The sequence below is a fragment of the Crinia signifera genome, chromosome 2 (genome assembly GCF_055691185.1).
Source record: "Crinia signifera chromosome 2, ASM5569118v1, whole genome shotgun sequence".
NCBI lineage: Eukaryota > Metazoa > Chordata > Amphibia > Anura > Myobatrachidae > Crinia > Crinia signifera.
This window is the reverse complement of record NC_139218.1, coordinates 352779513-352801288: the sequence shown is the minus strand read 5'-3', so window position 1 is coordinate 352801288 and position 21776 is coordinate 352779513. Positions and strand designations below refer to the sequence as shown.

At 43.7% G+C, this 21776-nt stretch overlaps 1 protein-coding gene across 2 annotated transcripts in view; it reads left to right on the top strand.

Moving 5' to 3' along the window:
- Positions 1 to 2883: 2883 nt before the first annotated feature.
- SERTM1 (serine rich and transmembrane domain containing 1) overlaps positions 2884 to 21776 on the top strand; it is a 43814-nt gene continuing 24921 nt past the window's right edge. The window contains exons 1-3 of one of the 2 annotated variants that reach the window (XM_083169777.1): positions 2884 to 3960; positions 5644 to 5718; positions 7977 to 8044. The gene's annotated coding sequence lies outside the window, so the exon portion shown is untranslated. Of the gene's footprint in view, positions 3961 to 5643; positions 5719 to 7465; positions 8045 to 21776 lie in introns of those variants that run through there. The other variant, XM_083169776.1, reaches the window with a different exon arrangement.

The window sequence follows — 21776 nt, the reverse complement described above, 5'->3', positions numbered from 1 at the left end:
AAAAAAGATTGGGAACCTCTGATATAGCAGTATTACAAAAAATCTGGTCAGTGTTAATAACTGCAAAAGTCGCATTCGCCATATAAAATACAATTGAATGCATACACAAATTCAAAATAAAAGTGCAACTTAAATTGAATTAAGTACAAAGGTTTTTTTTTTTTACTTTTAAAAACAATGGCAGTTATTAACTGACATTAAATGTACATGGGAAATGAGGCTCTTTGGTTCATACAGTACAGTAAATCTGTCTCTCTTCAAAGTATTCAATTTAAATGTTGTCCTTGGATATACAGTACAGTACAGATGGGTTGATGCATTGCTGCAATTTATTTTATTGGTAATTGTTATAATAAAAAAAAACGGTACTCTTTACCTAGAACGGCGCCCATCGCGGTGATCGCGACATCGCGGGCAGCACATAAACGGCCGCGACGCGATGCCCGCGATCACCGCGATTTTCCCATAGGGAACAATGTTAAAAAGCCTGATTGACCGCGATTTTGCATTCAATGCCTCAATGGCGGTACGCGTCCTCCGACCTTTTCATGCCCTACTATCCACGTCGGCGTGGAGTTGAGAATAGAATAGTGTGGCGAGCGCAGAGAGCCACCGAGCCCGAAGCGTGGCGAGCGCAGCGAGCCCCGCGAGGGGACGCGGATACCTTCACAGGTAAACGCGTCCCCTCGCGGGCTTCACAGGTGTCCGCTTTTCGCCACGGATACCTGTGAAGCCCGCGAGGGGACGCGTATAACTGTGAAGGTATCCGCGTACCCTCGCGGGGCTCGCTGCGCTCGCCACGCTTCGGGCTCGGTGGCTCGCTGCGCTCGCCACACTATTCTATTCTCAACTCCACGCCGACGTGGATAGTAGGGCATGAAAAGGTCGGAGGACGCGTACCGCCGCCCCTCGCGGGCTCGCTGCGCTCGCCACGCTTCGGGTTGGCGTGGATCGTGGGGTGGCGTACAAAAATTGGGGTGACATTTAAGGGTTAATTGTGACTATTTGGGCTCTGTAGCCCATTTAACATTGATTCCTATGTGAAAATCGCGGGCATTGAGGCATTTTAAAGTAAAATCGCGGTCAATCAGGCTTTTTAACATTGTTCCCTATGGGAAAATCGCGGTGATCTCGGGTACACGATTTTTATGTACCCGCGATTTACCCGCGATGACCGCGATTTTTTACCCCCGACGCCCGCGATTCTAATCGCGGGCGCCGTTCTAGGTAAAGAGTACCAAAAAAACATTGTCTAGTCTGTGTCCTCCCACGGGGAGAGAGATTTTCCCTATTTTACATAAAGTTTGCACATGTAATGTAATGTGTTATTGCAGGTACTATTTTTAGATATTCTTCTATAACGAGACTTTTAATAAACTCACTTGACTGTGAATAAAACCAGTATAATAGAATGCCACCTGTTCTATATTCCCATGCTTATGTCTGCAATCTACAATGAAAGTGATTTAATATGGGCTGGTGCTGGGGGAGGGGGGGTGTCAACATTTTTGTGATACTTAAAAAGTTTAGTCAGATTATGGAGCAAAATGCTATTTTCTGGAAGAGCAGTCACACGCTCAACTCCTTCATAGTTGCTTTTGTACGCAAGGTTTATTAAAAGCTATTAAAACAAGATTGTTCTAGGGAATTGTGTATGATGATGGTAGCAGTAAGTAAATATGCAGTACAGTGCACTGTTTCTCTCTCCCACCTTACCACTGTTACCTTAAAGAGTAGGGGGATATTTACCAAATATGGAGATTTGTGCATTTCACAGCAACAAGAAATGAAGGGCCTAATTCAGGTTGGTTTGATAAGCAGCGAAATTCGAACACTTTACTATATAGCCCATGTGTGTGTGTGTATATATATATATATATATATATATATATATATATATATATATATATATATGACTACATGTTACTTTATACTTTAAGCTGGCCATACATTGCTGTAACTTCTCTGAGAAAAGTCACAGCAGACCCCCTTGGACCGCCCGGCAGCTTCTCGGGTGATACATTGTATGTGGTCCCTTTGCATGCGACATATTGCTTGCGATCTCAGCAAGTGTTGCCTATCTGATGAATCTATAGTGCAGCACTTGTGATCCAGCGGCTCAGATCTGATGTGCATGGGACCGCGCATCGGATTGGATCTAAAACACAAACGATTTGACACTTTTCACCCGATTCCTTGCCCCCCCCCAATATTTTTGCACAATTACCCATAATTAATTTTACAATTTCATAATCCACTGTTGCTCTTCCCATTACTGTCCCTCCTTGTCTCTCTCCCTGTTGCTGTCGCTCCTTCCTTCTCTCACCATCACTGTCCCTCCTTCTCTCTCCCCCTTAGCTGTCAATTCTTCCCTCTCTCACCGTCACTGTCCCTCCTTCTCTCTCTCCCTGTTGCTGTTGCTCCTTCCCTCTCTCACCGTCACTGTCGCTTCTAACCCTCTCTCCCTGTCGCTGCCCCTTCTCTCTCTCTCTCCATAGCTGTCCCTCCTTCTCTTCTCTGCATTGCTGTCCCTCCTTCTCTCTCCACATAGCTTTCTTTCCTTCTCTCTCCCCATCACTGTCCCTCCTTCTCGCTCCCCTTCACTGTCGCTCCTTCCCTCTTTCCCCATCACTTCTCTCTCCCCATCGCTGTACCTCCTTCTCTCTCCCCATCACTGTCCCTCCTTCTCTCTCTCCCCATCACTGTCCCTCCTTCTCTCTCTCCCCATCACTGTCCCTCCTTCTCTCTCTCCCCATCACTGTCACTCCTTTTCTCTCTCCCCATCACTACCACTCCTTCTCTCTCTCCCCATTGCTGTCCCTCCTTCCCTCTCTCCCTGTCGCTGCCGCTCCTTCCCTCTCTCCCCATTGTGCGGCTCCTTCCCTCTCTCCCCGTCACTGACCCTCCTTCTCTCTGTCTCCCTGTCGCTCCTTCTCTCTCCCTGCTGCTGTCTCTCCTTCCTTCCCTCTCTCCCTGTCACTGCTGCTCCTTCCCTCTCTCCACATCGCTGCCGCTTCTTCCCTCTCTCCCTGTCACTGACCCTCCTTCTCTCTGTTTCCATGTCGCTCCTTCTCTCTCCCTGCTGCTGTCTCTCCTTCCTTCCCTCTCTTCCTGTCACTGCTGCTCCTTCCCTCTCTCCACATCGCTGCCGCTTCTTCCCTCTCTCCCCATCACTGTCGCTCCTTCTTTCTCTCCCCGTCACTGCCGTTCATTTCCTCTCTCCCCATCAATAACACTACTTCCCTATTTCCCCCTTGCTGCGGCTCCTTCCCTCTCTCCCCATCACTGTCCCTCCTTCCCTCTCTCCCCATCACTGACCCTCCTTCTCTCTCTCTCCCTGTCGCTCCTTCTCTCTCCCTGCTGCTGTCCCTTCTTCCTTCCCTCTCTCCCTGTCACTGCTGCTCCTTCCCTCTCTCCACATCGCTGCCACTTCTTCCCTCTTTCCCCATCGCTGTCGCTCCTTCTTTCTCTCCCCGTCACTGACGTTCATTTCCTCTCTCCCCATCAATAACACTCCTTCCCTATCTCCCCATTGCTGCCGCTCCTTCCCCCTCTCCCCGTCACTGTCCCTCCTTCCTTCTTTTTATGTCGTTGTCGCTCCTTCTTTCTCTCCCCGCACTGCCGTTCAGTTCCTCTCTCCACATCAATACCACTCCTTCCCTCTGTACCCATTGCTGTCGCTCCTTCCCCCTCTCCCCATCACTGTTCCTCTTCCTTCTTTCCATATCACTGTTGCTCCTTCTTTCTCTCCCTGTAGCTATTGCTCCTTCCTTCTCTCCCCGGTGCTGTCGCTCCTTCTCTGTGTTCCTGACATTGTCCCTGGGGGCTTTCAGTATTTTGCTATGGGGCCCATGAATTTCTAATTATTCCCCTGTTTATAACCTAGTCTGACCCTGCAAAGATGGATAAATCTAATTGACTGGAGTACTAATCAAGTCGCTTGGATGTCCCTAAAACAATGTAAGTGTGCCTTTAGGGCTGACCGTGGGAACGTCTGTACTAGATAAATGATAGAATTAGATTAGTTGCCATGGGCAACACCTCCACTTAATAGACCTCCAGTTTCCTGTTATTCCAATAAATATTTGAGAACTTACTATACCATGCATTTTATTTAGCAATGGATGCTATATCAAGAAGGGGCTTTGCCAAGAATAACAAGTAGTGCTAAATTTCAGTAGAAATACATTCTGGAACTAGCCCAAATAGTTCTGAGACCTGCCTATATCTTCTGACACATTACCTTTCCAGTATGAAGCCCTGCAGCATGTACGCTTCTCATCAGGAAATGCTGTCACATCAGTAGCAAAGCCATTATCATTTCATCAGCTTCATCAGCATTATCATCAGCTTCAACTTCCAGCCTTAGATCCAAAAGATTTGTTTTACTTAGAATTCCACAATTTTTTTCTTAGGTGATATTATTTAAATTAAAAAAGGTGATTTGAAGTGCAGAAAGAGATATATCGGGGAAAATGTACTAAAAACGTCTGATCCCCATACGAACGGGATCAGCCGTATACGACCCGCAAATACGAATGGAGAATATGGCAAATTTAAAAAGCTGCCGTATTCTCCTCATTCGTATATTCCGATGTCACAGCCATTCGTATTTGAGTGCCGAAAATACAGCAGCCAAATACATATAAGCCACCAGCATCGTACTGCTGGGCAGTGTAAAAAAAAGAGAATTAATAAAAAAAAAAAAATTTAAACGGCGTGGAGTCCCCACATCTGATTATAACCATCCCCGGGCTCAATGAACTGGTTCTGGTTTTAGAAATTCAAGGAGACAAAAGTGGGGTCCCCCCATATTTCTATAACCAGCACCAGTCTCATGGGCCAGTCTTGGTTCCCAAAATGATTTCCATGCTGTCAGAAAGTGATGTCATTGATGGGCTATTGTTGGGTGTGGAAGCACCCGTTATCAGATGATGTGGCTTGAAGTCATGTTGCGTGGTAACAAGTGGTAACAAGTGGACATAGGATGTGACACTGTCTTTATGGTACAGGTTATTTGGTGTTGTTGGCTCTATAACCACAAGCTGGTTTGCCTAATGTCTGCAATCTGTCATCTTCAATAAGTGATTGCACATAGCATTGTTAATGTATATGACCACATGTAATGTTGGAGTTTTCAGATGTTATGTCAAAATGCATGAAATGCAGAAGCTTCGGTTTGGTGCATTTTTTGGATGGTGGATTGGGTATTTAGGGAGCCACAGGGACACAGTCACAATACATTTGTTATAAAGTACAGTAGCTCTTTGCCTTAACCATTTTCCATATATTTTAATACCTATTTAAACTTTGCAAACTCAACTACACCCACAACATTTTTTGCCATACTCATTTTTGCATTGCATACGCTGGCACAAAAGCTTGGCCACTTGCTTGAGTCTGCCCCCCAGACTGAAAGCTGCCAGCCAGCCTCTGGTTCCACTACAGGTGTGACATACTATCGAGTTCCTGCATACTTGCCCACCACAATTGGAACTAGAAGCTGTCAGAGCTACTGTAATACTCATTGATGGGCACAGTAACTATAACATCATTCAAAGCTGAAAAGTCAAACGTACATAACAATCATTAGGCTTAATGAACAGATTTGGTGAAACATGTTTTTGTCTTCTATTCCCTTAGATTTGATCCAGTTTATGGAAGCTGGGTAGACACCTATGCAATGGTATTGCAGATAATAAAATGCACAATCTCTTGGTAAGACATTGTAAGAATGTGCAACTTCCCACAATTATGTTTTAGTGCAAGAAATCTGTTTGACGAAAGAAATTTTGTTTGTAGAAAAATGTGTGTTGAAGCTGCCAATGGAGTACACTAAAGGCCCCCTTACACTTGTCCAACTTGTTGTCCAACAAGTTGGACCTGATTGACTTGAGATTTATCCTATGTGCAGGAGGATCAATCTCTTGGTTAGACCCAATGTGCACAGGATTGTGCATATTTTGTCAGATAAATTGTCCCAATCCCTCTGAATTGGGTCAAATCTGACAAAATCTCACAAGTGTAAGGGGCCCTTAAGGGGGGTATTCAATCTTGGATTCCTACTTGGAATCCTGGCCCGTTTTTGCTCTTCTTGACAGAGACTCTTCAATTCCACCTGCGGAGTGTCGAAAAGTGGGCGTGTTGGCAAAAACAGCTGTGGATTGTTCGAGAAACAGCTGTGAATTTGACAATCCTGGGCTGTTTCTGACAAAAGAGATCTGACTTGGTTTGAAGTCGGCTCTGCTTAGCGGAAATCCGCCTTCAACGTTGTCGGAAACATCAGCATTGAATAACGGAGGGCACTATTTCCCCTGTTGGAAATAGCACCCGACATTGATTACCCCCTAGATGGTAATATGAATCACCTATTCATATAAATAGAATACAATACCAAATAATAAATACAAATTTGTATTGCACTATTTCCGATTTTCCGGGTCCCCCATGATTGTGGACTGGGATTGTCTAAGTGTGTGGTGACGTGACTGTTCCTCCCTATGCGACTTTTTTCTACCTAAACCGTAGACAAATTTGAATGGTACGGGTCTCACCACAATATAAGCTATAGTTATTCCTGTTTCCATTGTTTAACTATATTGCACTATTGTATCTTATTTTCTTTTCCTCTTTTGGGTACTATCCCATGAGGAATATATGGAGGGTTACCTGACCAGCGACTGGGGACATAATTTGTGTTTCTATTTGGTAAAGAAATCTGTTTGTGTCTGCTGCCGTTAATGGGGAGCGCCCCCCGCCGCACCCCCCGGCCGCAGCCTTACCTGTCTTGCTGGTCCCGTCCCGGCTCCCTTGCTGGCTTCATTCTTCTGCTAGTGAGACGGACCACAATAAAATGTCCGCCCCATATAGCAGACAGTTCTCTGAAACTGTCTGCTGTATGGGGGCGGACATTTTGTGTTGGTCCGTCTCACTAGCAGAAGAATGAAGCCAGCAAGGGAGCCGGGACGGGACCAGCAAGACAGGTAAGGCTGCGGGTGGGGGGTGCGGCGGGGGGCGCCCCCCATTAACGGCGGGGGGGGGGGCGCCCAATTCATAGTTACGCCACTGGGCTCAAGAGTCCCTGGCAAGTACCAGAGCCAGATTTGCACACAATATATGAGCCATGGGGTACATATCGGCATTATACACATTTGTAAGAGATGTGCAGAAAAGGTAGCCAGGTGAGGCACTGCCTCACCTGCCATAGACTTTTTACTCCAGAGTTTTGACTATAAAAATGACTAGAATAATAAAAATAAGAATTTTTTAGTATATTCTTTGTATTTTTGACATATTTTATTAATTTAAAACTCCGGCATATGCGCTAGTATGACAGGAAAGGCTGTGCCTCACCTGCCTCACCCCACCGCACACCACTACGTGATACCATGTCAGACAAACCAGGAAGTGTAAATACACCATTAATCATTCTGTCCTACTCTTGTGCTAATGCTCCTCCAGTAAAGATGCTATAAACAGATCGTTTTGAGAAATTAGGATTGAGGATGGCAATGTAAATTGTAATTGTGCATACAGTACATATGGATCTGCATCCTCTGGTCTTTCATCGCAACTCAAGTATGAGTGAAGTGTGTGCCTGGTCCATCTCACACCCTTATACAATACATTCTCCTGCCCAGCAATAACCCTGATCATCCCTCCTGCACAAGAAATGTTTCTTCCAATGTCTCTCTGTCATTATCAAACAGCAGAAATGCTGCCTGTCTACCTGGCGCTGTATATGTATATATACATTACAGAAAACTTAATGAAGTCCCAACATATCCTCTCCATACAGACAGCTATAGAATTGCTGCAGCAGTCCTTCTCTGTACCCCTGCACCAGCAGCTGCTCTCCTCCTCTATGTATTCTGCTAGGTATAACCCACCCTCCCTGTCACTCAAGCACTGCTCATCCTGGGCTGTTAGTTGCAGGGAGAAAACCAGCTCAGATCAATGCTTTCTTTTGTCTCAAGCTCTCACCCAGCCAGTGTACTGAGGAACTGCAGAAAAACAAGGCATTTCCAGTGACCGAGACCCACAGGTAAGCCTCTCTTGTCATGCAGCTTGCTTTAAGTGCGCTGCTTAATTAATCATTCCTGTTTTACTCCTTGCTTTTATTGTTTTTTCTTCACTTATGCACTAGATCTATAGTATGTTTGTAAGTGCAATATATAAGCTGTGATATCCAAAAAACCTATACACATATATACAGTATATGATTAGACATGAAATTGTGAAATTACAATTTGGGGTGAAATGTAATAGGATGAGAGATTCAGAAAGTGAGAGATTTGGTAAGAAATCTCCAGTTTTTTTAAAGCGGCAATCATTTACACTGCAAAATCAAACTGGTTTTGCAGTGTAAATGATTGCCGCTTTAAAAAAACTGGAGATTTCTTACCAAATCTCTCACTTTCTGAATCTCTCATCCTATTACATTTCACCCGTGATCACCTAATGCTATCTGTCTATCTATCTATCTATCTATCTATCTATCTATCTATCTATCTATCTATCTATCACACACATATCTAACATGTGCCTATGAATTCTGTTTACTAGTGATGGTCAGCCATACATGTGACTTATGAATATTTTCTATTGCCTCCAAAACTCCTCTGAGACAAGTCCCTTCTCCCTGCACCTGCATGATGCAGAATGTGGAACATCTCCATGAAATCTCTCAGATTAGAAATATTTAGAGGTGTTAGGCGGAGAAAAAAAAATGAGAATCTGTTTTATTTACATTTTTGGACACTAATTAATTAAAGTAATCGCAGGGGGGGGGGGCAGTAGAATTTGGGGTGAGGGTATTAGTTGGCTGTGAAGAATTGGGGTTGTACTTTTCATCCTGATTTGTAAATTATTTACAAACACTTGCCGGATGAAATGGATGCCTTCAGGAAGCAACTTGACGTGATTCTATCGTCTGATCTCCTCCATCCTCTTAATGGGTTTACTGGTAGACTCTGGGAATCAATTACAAGCTTTTAAGGGGAGTGTGTATTCCCTTTTGACAATCAGATTGCAAGCAGCACTCCATGCTGCCCATATATCTGGTGGGGATGCTGTGTACTTCCTCTCTGTAGCAGGGGATGAGTCAGTGCCACTTGGCAGGGATGAGAGGAACTTTCAGTATGCTTTCCTGGAATAAGCAATGTTAAGTGGCTCTTGTTTGGGTTGAACAGACTGGGGTGGGGATGTTGTGTATGTGTGTCTGTGTGTGTGTGTGTGTGTGTGTGTGTGTGTGGGGGGGGGTTATTATTATGCTATGTTAAGAATATGAAGTAGAATAGTTTGGGAGGTCAAAGGGCTGAGAGTTCTAGAGCACAGCATTGTCTATTCCTGGGAACCTCACTTATTTCTGATCTCTCAGGTCTCAGAATCATTACACCCTTTTCAATAGACTTGTTCTTTCTGCTCATACAAAAAAAAATTAAAGAATAGGCTTTCTGAAAGCTCTCGGTGCTGAGCATAATAGACGCCCCATGTTCCCTGTTTTTGTGTACCTCTCCTGAAATTACCCAAAGCAGATCTTTTGTATTTGTTGCAGTATCTTCAGAGTGGAATTGCTATAATTATAGAATAAAGCGCAGTGGGATATAAGACACATGTACGTATAGTGTACCAGCATAGGCAGAGAGGGGATGTGTATGCGCTGCTAATGCTCAATTGCTTTGTATGTGTGAGAGCTCCTGTATTATTGGAGTGTGTACAGCAGCCGGCGTATCCTGGCGCAGTGCACACGCTTTGTTTTGGAGATAAGATTTGATCTAGCTGTCAGGATATGTTCTGTCTAATTAGCTTCAGCAGCAGCTCGTGTAGTCATATAGTTGCTTCCTGCTCCCCTCTGGGCTCCCTACAGTGTCTGAGAGACTGAGTTATAGAGCACTGGCAGAGGCATCTGTGCTGTAATCTGCATTGTTACACCTGGGTCTGTGAGGTCACCTGCAGTACAGTAGGTCCAAAGCTGGATACGACCCAGCAGATCGTGTAGTCATATAGTTGTTTTCTGCTCTCCTCTGGGCTCCCTACAGTGTCTGAGAGACTGAGTTATAGAGCACTGGCAGAGGCATCTGTGCTGTAATCTGCATTGTTACACCTGGGTCTGTGAGGTCACCTGCAGTACAGTAGGTCCAAAGCTGGATACGACCCAGCAGATCGTGTAGTCATATAGTTGCTTCTTGCTCCCCTCTGGGCTCCCTACAGTGTCTGAGAGACTGAGTTATAGAGCACTGGCAGAGGCATCTGTGCTGTAATCTGCATTGTTACACCTGGGTCTGTGAGGTCACCTGCAGTACAGTAGGTCCAAAGCTGGATACGACCCAGCAGCTTGTGTAGTCTTATAGTTGCTTCTTGCTCCCCTCTGGGCTCCCTACAGTGTCTGAGAGACTGAGTTATAGAGCACTGGCAGAGGCATCTGTGCTGTACTCTGCATTGTTACACCTGGGTCTGTGAGGTCACCTGCAGTACAGTAGGTCCAAAGCTGGATACGACCCAGCAGATCGTGTAGTCATATAGTTGTTTTCTGCTCTCCTCTGGGCTCCCTACAGTGTCTGAGAGACTGAGTTATAGAGCACTGGCAGAGGCATCTGTGCTGTACTCTGCATTGTTACACCTGGGTCTGTGAGGTCACCTGCAGTACAGTAGGTCCAGAGCTGGATACGACCCAGCAGCTCGTGTAGTCATATAGTTGCTTCCTGCTCCCCTCTGGGCTCCCTACAGTGTCTGAGAGACTGAGTTATAGAGCACTGGCAGAGGCATCTGTGCTGTACTCTGCATTGTTACACCTGGGTCTGATGCGGTCACCTGCAGTACAGTAGGTCCAGAGCTGGATACGACCTTCTCACTAGGATCTGTACCTAACCACTGCTCATACACTCATCCTGCTTGTCTCCACTTCTAATTGTGTTGACTGAAAACAACTTGCTAATGAGCCCCTGCAGGGTATGGACCATAGGGTTTACATTATGTAGGTCAACAAACATTAGGTCAACCACAGTCGACCTAATTGTCGACCTAATGCTTGTGTCACGGTCGACACAAGCATTAGGTCGACAATGGGAAGGTAGATAGTGAAAAGGTCAACATGAGTTTTCACTTTTTTTTCCTGAATTTCGACGCAATGCTTTACGCTTGTCATGCTTTGGGCACTATTTACAGTCTCCCTCCATATCCTAAGTGGATGGTAGGGTATGAAATAACCCCTGACCGCACAAGTCGGCTAAAAAAAAAGTGTAAAAAATAATGTATGTCGATATTTCATAGTGATGACCTAGCCAGTATGCCGCCTATGCATGTAGACAATCAGGATTGTACTCAATCAAAAAATTTTGTCCATCCTCCAATTTACCCTACAAGCTTGCAGATGTTGGCTTATCCAAATAGCGGACTGGCTTCTTCGTTTATCCGGTATTATAATAAGTAATAACGTTACCCCACATACAGTAGCCCTTCCATATCCGAGTGGATTTACCACTATTAACTTAATGAATATCTGCAACAGGAAGAACAAAATTCACAGCTAATATATTCTCCATGTAATGTATGTGACATTAAGGGGGGTATTCAATCCCCCCCCCGCTATTTTCGATGGGGGAAATAGCGGCGGGCGCCTATTCAATGCTGTCTTTCCCGACAGCATTGAACAGGCATCCGGCAGAACGGACCCAACAATCCAGGGCCAATTCTCGCGGCCACACCCCCTTTTCGGCACTTGGCAGGCGGGACATTAAATCCCACCTGCCGAATATCAGTCAAGGGGGCCGAGAGATAGATAGATAGATAGATAGATAGATAGATAGATAGATATGCTTTATCCATAATTAAAAACATGTAATGCATTAAAATAGAAAATAATAAAAAATAAATATTCTTGTAGGCAGTGAGTTTAATACAGTCACAACAGATGATACAGTATATTACTGTGTACCAATTACTGACACTACATCATGCAGGTGGGGAGTTCTATGTAAAAAAAACTTTTTGAAGTATTTGATATTTTAGTACACTCCCAATGCAAAATAATTGAAATCTCACAATGGCATGAATGAAGAATTCCCACAGTGAAATGAAAAATTTGTATGCGGTATGAAAATATTGTATGCGGTGTGAAACATTCTTATTCATTGCAAACTTTGCATCCTGTGCGAGCTACATAAAGTAGCCTATTGGGGTATTATTATGCACAGAAGAGAAGTATAACACTCAGGGCTCTATACCATTAAATTGCACACTCACGTACTGTATAGAAAGAAGTGAACATTTAAAAGGAATCCTTTGCGTAGAGGTACACGTTCTGCAGTCTTAAATTAAAAGTAGGAAATCAATGTGTCACAGTGGAATTGTCTCTGCAGCCAACACTTACCTGAATATAATAGATCTGCATCAATATCTACGTTTTACACTTTTACCACAACTTTCCAGTAACAAATAGGATTTTTGGCATTTAGATCCTAATGACGTGCAGTACCTATTTCCAGAAACACTGGGGCGGTGGAGGGTGTCCTGCGTAGACTATGCTAATGCGGAGTGTGACACATCAGCTTTACAGCATATAGCACATTATGGGGCAGATGTATTAAGCCTTAACAAGAGATAAATGCAAGTGTGATTGGAGAGATAAACGTCCAGCCAATCACCTGCCAACTGCCATGTCACAGGCTGTGTTTGAAAAAAGTCAGTAAGGAGCTGATTGGCTGGACGTTTATCTCTCTTTATCACCCTTGCATTTATCTCTTGTTAAGGGTTAATACATCTGCCCAATGTTTTGATTAATTAGTCTGTGATTACAGTTTTTCTTCTTAATGACACACCATATAATTAAGTAGTCACAGTGTCTCCTGATAATGCCAGTCTTGTTTGTAGTGTAAATATTTATTATTTTAATTATCAATTACCTAAATGATCAATCAATAATGCATTGTTTATTTATTAGCAGTTATTTATATAGCGCACACATAGGGCCTGATTCTGGTTCACTTGCAAAAGCAAATTCTCTCTCTTTAATGGTAAAAATGGGGGTGGGGGCAGATGTAACATGTTCAGAGAGAGTGTTAGTTTTGGGTATTATTTTGTTTCTGTGCAGGGTAAATACTGGCTGCTTTATTTTTACACTGCAATATAGATATCGGTTTGAAGTACAACTCCCACCCAAATCTAACTCTCTCTGCACATGTTACATCTGCCCCACCTGCAGTGCACATGGTTTTGTCCAATAGAGAGAGAGAATTTGCTTTTGCAAGTGAACCAAAATCTGGTCCATATTTCACAGCACACAGAGAATATATGAACAGTCACATCAGCCCCTGCCCCAGTGGAGCTTACAATCTATATTCCCTACCACATGTACACGCACACACAGACTTTCTAGAGTTAAATATGTTAGCAGCCAATTAACCCACCAGTATTTTGAAATGTGGGACGAAACCGGAGTACCCAGAGGTTTAGGAAACCCACGCAGGTACAGGGAGAATATACAAACTCTGCACATTTAGGGCCATGGTTGGAATCAAACCCATGGCCTCAGCACTGTGAGGCAGTAATGCTAACCGTTACACAGTCCCTGCTGCCTATGTATTGTTATATAATGTTAATATTAATGGCTGGAGCCGACTTGAGTGTCTTTTATTACTTTTCATATACAATTTCCTGTATATATGAAGTGATATTGAGAAAGTTTTTCATAGTTCTGAGTAGAGTAACTTAGGTCAGCACAAGGAGAGTAGAGAGGAAAGGTGGCCATGTACACTGCAGCGACTTCTCCCTTTGGAGAAGTCGCCGGGGATCCCCCCTTGAGACCTCCCCGGGTGGCAGGATCGTATGCAATATATAGCATGCGGTCCTTTTTCATGTGATATATCGCATACGATCCCAGCCAAGCCTGCCCGGCTCAGAAGCAATCCAAGAGATTGCTTGTGCAGAGCAAGCATACGGGGGCTTTAAGATGGACACAGACTGGAATCCGCAGCAATTCATTCGACTTTACTAATGATTTTTCTTGAGCTCAGAACAAGCAAGATAGAGCGCACACATGCACTGCAGTCTTGCTAACCACCAAACAATATATTGCATTGCACAAGATTTATTTTAAGATGAACAACCTTCATGTCTCTCCTTTCTAGGCAGTGGCATGAAGGTGCTGCTACTGGCATTGCTAGGTGTGATGTACACATCACACCTTACACTATCGCATGTGATGGCGGGAGGGCGCATATTGAGCATACACACTGAGGCATTTCGATGATTTATCTTTGGAAACAGCGAAACAGACTGACATTGCTCAGTGTGAACCCGGTATAAGGGTAATTAAGGAGTGGAAAACATGTAAAACCATGATCTAAATATTCATTGCTGTTGTCCCACACTTAGGCCCTTATTTTGATTCATTCGGTCCTCTGTGCGTTCATGTCTGCGCATGTGCAGACACAGGGTGCATGCACTCCGTGAACTTTCGGTTCGCTGGGTGCACGCACCCCACATGCCGAGCGGGGGGGGGGGGGGGGAGAGATGGGCGCGGGGTGCCGGGCAGCCCCATTAGCATATGGGAACACCCAGCATTCCATGGGCGTTCCCAGTCTAATGAGGCAGTGACGCGGGTCAGAGGCAGAACTCTGGGAGGCATCTGCCGCCGGGCTCCTGCTCTCAAGGGGGCACCTCTCCACCACTGCCAGTTTAAAACCATTAAATGAAAGCCATCAAAATCGCTTCTGTGGCTGAGTTCTGAAATATATATATGTTCTCTCTCTCTCGCTCTGTATTTATATACAGTATATAATATATATTTCATAACAGACTATATATATTTTGATTAACATTGTGTGTGTGTGTGTGTGTGTGTGTGGGGGGGGGCACCAATATTCATCTTGCCTCCGGGCAACTGGGACAAACTTACGCCACTAACGCGGGTGCGGGGGGGGGGGGCGGCAGCTGCCCGCCCTGTCCTTGCACAGGGGGCCCGCAGTTTAGAGTGACTATATAGGTCACTCTGAACTGCGTGCACGGGAGAAATCATTCGATGGCCAGCGACCATCGAATGAGTTCTCCTTGTCTGCGAATGGATTATTATGTAAATCATCCATTCACAGCCATGCGGGGGGGGGGGGGGGCACGGCGTGCGAGGGGGGGGGACGGCATTGCGGACGGAGGGCTGCGAATTTTGCAGCCTTGCGAGTCAATCAGAATAAGGCCCTTACATTGTAAACATGTCTTATCAATACATTAAGATACTCTAAGAAGTATTTTAAAATAAATATAAATAAACTAGTTAAAAAAGCCTGTCTTTACTTTGAGCCATGACAGTTTTACTTTAACTTCACTGCGACAGTTTTTAGCCCACAAACTCTCCACCCCACCCCCAGTCCCTATCTGGTCCTACCTCCAATCTCTGTCTTCGCAACTCCCTCTCTCTTTTTTTTTTTTATAAATAAATTTTATTAATGAGATGCCATGGATACATCAAGCAATAGTTAGGCAAAAAGACATAATGTAGAACAGGGTCCAAGTATGAACAAATTAACGTAAAATTAAGGAACCAACGCAGTGGTTCCAGAACCCGGACCAAATATTTACAGTCAGTAAATTATAGAAGCATCTCTTTTGTTTTTAAGGGTGATAATATATTAAAGATATAATGTATATAAACAGTGATAAATAATAAAATGAACCAAAAAAAAATAAGTAAGTTACATATATATATTCATACACACACACTCACACACATACATACATATATGTCCATATATATATACATATACACATACATATACAAACACATAAAGAGAAATAAAAAACAACACTGTTATAAGCTAAAGTAACCATATAGTAAAAATATTTAAGAAATATAATAGAGAAGAAAAGGAGGGTGAATGAAGGAAGGAAGGAAGACAAGGAAAGCGAAGAGACAGGGTAGGGGAAGTGGAACGAGGGATCCGGAAAGGGGGGGGTCCTATCCGACTTGTCTAATCCATTTGGAGATCCATTGCTAATTTTTTAGTGGAAGGCTGGGGGTACATTAAAATATGTGGTCCAGGGCTCCCAGATCTTAATAAACTTAGCGGAAGAGCAATTTAAGATCCCTCTCTCAATATCCAGCCAGTATGAAACAGATCGGTGTCCCTGCAAAAATTATTTTCACTTTTTTTGCTATTATATATTTTTGTACACAAAGGAGTAATTTTGTCCGTCGAGTGACCTCTAGTGTCACTGGCAGTACTTCACCTCATAGAGGTGAGGAGCAGTTAGCCTTATACTGCATATCAGGCAAGGGTGTAACTACCATAGGTGCAAGGGGTACAGCTGCTATGGGGCCCAGAGCTGAAGGGGGCCCATCTTTACTGTCTAAGTTATATGTTTTACATACATTTATCACCATCAGTTGCTAAATTGCTAGATAGATAGATAGATAGATAGATAGATAGATAGATAAAGGGGATGGTCAACACGTGGTAGCAGGTTGGTTTTCATTGGGTGTTTTCTACTAATTAAAGCCTGCACATTTTTGTAGCCACCAATTATGAAAATAAAATTTAATTTTATGGAGATGTTTAGAAGTTAATAATCACCTAAAAACAACAAGGTTTACAGGGTGGTGGATATAAAGAATCATTAAAGTTCTGAAGGTTTGCTCCACGTAGATAACCATGCAAAGGTTATCAATAGATTATTACAACATTCCAGTTTCTACTATTTCCATTGATACTTCTTCAGTTAATACACAAGTCCAATTTGATTCTGGACATTGCGATCCAGGAGAATATGGATCAGCAAATGGGCTTCATATTGATTCCAGAAGCCTGGATTAAAATGGTTGGGAAAGAGCAAGTCTGTCTCACGTCTGGAAACTGAACAAAACCATTGATGGATTTATTTGGTCTGGCAAGTGTTAGATCACAGAGGTGGGTACAGCAAAGGAATATGGTTCATTCCAACAACTACTGTACAAGTCTAATACCATGAAAATCACTATGAGACAGATGTCCAGTCTGTTGGCAGTTACAGTACATCAGCCCTGAATAACATGTTCACAGCATCCTGCAAGACGTTTCCCAAAAACAAGGAGAGCCTCAGAAAATGTCTATGGTAAATGACAGAGTCTGACAAAATGAATTAGTAGACAGCAGATTCCATCAGCAAAACAAGGTTGAAAATTGAGCTTCAGTCACAATGAAGAGTCTGTGGCTGAGCAGCCAGCTTCGTCCCAGCTCAAGGAATGAGAACGATAGTTGAAGGTCTAGCCAATGAAAGCAAATGATTTGTTGAAATGTAATTGGCAATTAGGAAACAGCTTATCCTCAAGAAAGACTCAAAATCTGGTATCATACTAGATACCAGTGTGCAGGAACAGTGCTCGAGAACAAACCTCACAGATCACTGGATCATTGTACATCTATGCCCAGCACAACCAGTCTAAAGGTGTTGGGTATGATATGCTCTTTTGGTCATGTCCTCATCACGTCCAGAATACCTCCCACAAGCAGTCTAAAGGGGTTGGGTATGATATATTCCTTTGGTCATATGCTCACTACGTTCGGAATATTCAGCACAGCCAGTCTAAATGGTTTGGGTATGATATGTCCCTGTGTTCATGTGCTCATCATGTTCGGAATACCCAATATAACCAGTCTAAAGGGGTTGGGTATGATATGTCCCTGTGTTCATGTGCTCATCATGTTCGGAATACCTAGAACAAGCAGTCTAAATGGGTTGGGTATGATATGTCCCTTTGGTTCAGAAATTCGATCCTACGGCTTTCCGGTAAGTATTTCTCCCATATTCTTAGGACCGTATTCAAACCAGCGAGGCCCGCGGCTAAATGCAGTGGGCTCCATGTATTAGCTGCAAACCTCGCCATTTGAGGGAATCCTCGCTGTCCTCTGACATAGAGGATGCCCCCGGAATGTTGAATACGGTAAGCGGCCAGTGCAGGGGTTAAACGGCAAGGGCCGCTTGTTTTGGGCGATCCTTGCCATTTAACCCCCATTGTCGGCTGCATTAAATATGACCCAGAACCGTAATTCCTATCCCTAAATCTCCCTCTAGTGCCTAACACCCCCCTCCCAATGTCAACATTTGGATAATGTTAACACGTTGCCTTCAATATTTAAGCAATGATGACATCATAACTGTTTTGTTGACATTATGATTGATGACATTGTGTTTGTCAAACCTTTAGAGAAAAGCTGAGAAGTTGAGAGATTAGATAAACAACAACATTGTTTTAAGATCTGAAAGAATCCTATGAGCATCCGATGTCTAGATTACACACTACTCAACTATAGCGCTTATCTGAACCATAAATGCCACTAACATATGTTGAGGTGGAGTTTCTATATGCACCATGAAGGATTATTTTCTGTACGCCCTACATTGGCTGCACAATATTGGGTCACCGAGGCCGACGTTATGCAGCACTCCTGGGGGTGTTGTAATTGGGTGCTATTTTTTTTGTTACATAAAAAATCCCAGCAAATCGCATATGTCAAATGTGCGATTTTTGGCCAAAAATCACACATGTAATATGGTGTGATTTTTGGCACAAACCAGAAATCTATTGCGCTTTTTTTAGCAATTTTTTAATAATGGGAATGTGCGGTTTATTTGTTAAGCTAAAAAAAAAACAAAGACGTGGGGTATCCTTCCCCACCGGCAAAACCAGCCCTGGACTCTTTGGGTTTCCCTGAGTTTGAGAAACTCTTTCAGTTTGAGCTTTCTGGATCACCAAGTCCCTGCATGCAGTGCAGGCTTGGTGGGACTTTTAGTTCCACAACAATATACAATAGGTTTGATCTTATTTTTACACTTAAAGAATCAGCCCGGTGCCTACAACCCTGGGGCACCGGGGACAGCCCTGTGCTTCAACCCAGGCAGGGTTAATTTTGGACGGGGGGAACCCTTTATTGGGGGGGGTCTGCACTCCCCCCAGGGTCCCTGTCTGGCCTGACCAGTCAGGGGGTAAATGCTTTGACCACGGGACCTTATATTACCCTACTGGCTTGTTGGGCCCAGCGCTGGTTCTCAAAATATGGGGGACCCCTATTCATTTTGTCAGAGTATTTCAGGAAACAGGACTGACCCTTGAGTCTGGTGCTGGTTTTAGAAATTACGGGAAATCACAATATTTTTGGCCCCTTAATGTCTAAAACCAGGATGGGCTCTTTGAGACCGGGGCTGATAATTGGCAGGCAGGGGGACCGCAGGCCGTTTAAAATTTTTTTATTTTATTTATTTCCTCTTTTTTTCCACTTATAAGCCTTCAGAGTATTCAACGCCTTCCCCTTCACTTGTCATTTCCACCTCGCTGGTTCCATTTGGCAAGGTGGAAAGGGCAAGCGTGGCCATCAAAATGGTGGGGTTTGCCAAAAAATGCAGCGGACTCACTGCATTTGCGGCAAACCTCACCGTGGATGGCGAGGATGGCTTTTCGTCGCCGAAAATAAGCCATCCTCGCAATACAATCCCCCCTCGCTTTGGCATTGAATACACCTCCATTTCTACGTATCATTCAGATATCCATTATCGAATCTCACCTTTGTACATTTGTAGTGTATTCTTCACAAATCCTTTACTACAGTAAATAGCCAAATCGATCATTGTAATTGTGCAGTTAAAGTCAAAGATCCCACGGTGAACATATACTAACAATTGTCTTTTGCTGTCTCATGTCACAATTGTTATTCATGTCTCTGGACGTACGCTGTGATTAAATGCTATTGTTCAAAACTGTTGTTTGTGCCGACAGCTTTATTTCTTACTTAAATTGCCAGTTTGTACTATGTAACCAGCTACCAGCTAGATCATCAGTGTGCCTGTTTCCATTTATTCTTCTCTGTCCTTAACAAACCTGCTTCAGCTCTTAAAATATCCTAATTGCCAGAACAGATTCAGTAAACAGAAGAGATGTGTGGTAGTTGTGCAACTCAATGTAAGATTGTTTCAGAGCAGATCTTTTAATTAATCATTTATGATTAATTCCAATAGAATTCCACTTGTCAGTAGCATAAACACCATCATATATCATCATCCTACCATTCTTAATGCACGTATGTATCTTAAAGAGAACAAAAACCAAAGGGAAAAAACGAATTTCATATACATTTTTTATTTGGTTAGGGACCGCACCTCGGTGTGGGTGTAGAGTGAAGGGTAGAAAATGTCTAGGTCAACAGTTAAATGGGTTGACACCAAAAAGTCAGCATTGACTAAAGGTTGAAATTGTAAAAAAAAAAAGTGACATGAAAAAATGTTGCCGCGTGAAAATGTCATTGTGTATTTTTGGGGGATTATGTCAATGTTGACACATGTGGACATGTACCCCCAATTAGTGCATTGTGTACCCTATCATGATGCCGTGCTCCGCTAACACTGCACTTGATACACATTAATGTTTAATCCACGATAGCGAAAGCATTGAAAGTGTTTTTTTTTTTAAAGCCATGTCATAATTTTGCTTGTGTCGACCTTTGTCAAGGTCGACCTACTGCATGTTGACATTTTGTACCCCTGTGCAGAGGCGATGTGAGCCCAGGTGCAAAAATATATTTTATGCCCCCCTCTTCCACCCCAACCTAAGTTCACTGCAACACAGCAGTGTGTGACAGGGAGAGGCAGACAGTGGCAAACACAGGATTTCTAGAGGGGGGGGGGGGGGGTTCCAAATGCAGTACACAAATGATCACTCTGTGGAACATTGTAAGAAGAGCGGGAGTCTGGGGCAGCACTAGAAGACAAGGTACCCAAAAGGGAATGTGAAGGCTGGACTGATTATTTAAAAATACAATATCCAATACACCATGGAGGGAAACACATGTATAGCAAAATGATGGAGACTGTTTCAAGACATGTAATCAAATACAATTTATTTTACATAAACTCACCATCGGGTATCCCCCTGGTCCCACCTGTCTGCTGATACACTTAAATAGAACTTATATATATAACCTTATCTAAAACTTAACTTAAAATAAAGACACGACACAAGTGCTGGCGTTTCAAAAACAGAATGTCAAATTTATTTGACAAATTAAACTAAGACTATGAATGGTGGCGGCGCCAAAGAACGGTCATTATAGGAAGGTGGGGTTAAAGATCACTACATCATACATACAACGCTGGATGCCACTCTCCCTGGTCAGCCACCAGGCCTGGTGGTGACGGCCATCCCCCGGGCAGAAGCGTGGCCCATGACAATCGTTGTCGAGGGAGAGTGTACCCCACTACCTACACACATACAGAGTTCTTAAAGCATGACCGTTCTTTACCGCCGCCGAAGAGGAAAAGAAAAACAGGGAAGGGTGGGTGGGGCTTCTTGGACAGGGGCAGATCACTCTAAACTCGTGATCATTCCTACCCTACTTAGACCCTCCCCCCTGCTCTGATAGGCCTTGTGCCCATCCTCATTATCATAGCCATGTGACCAACAGCAGAGTGTAGCCTGTGAGAACCCTTAGTGGTTTATGTCACTTCAGGCTTAATCAGCCTTCTGTGTTTCTTAAACTCACCATCGGGTATCCCCCTGGTCCCACCTGTCTGCTGATACACTTAAATAGAACTTATATATATAACCTTATCTAAAACTTAACTTAAAATAAAGACACAACACAAGTGCTGGCGTTTCAAAAACAGAATGTCAAATTTATTTGACAAATTAAACTAAGACTATGAATGGTGGCGGCGCCAAAGAACGGTCATTATAGGAAGGTGGGGTTAAAGATCACTACATCATACATACAACGCTGGATGCCACTCTCCCTGGTCAGCCACCAGGCCTGGTGGTG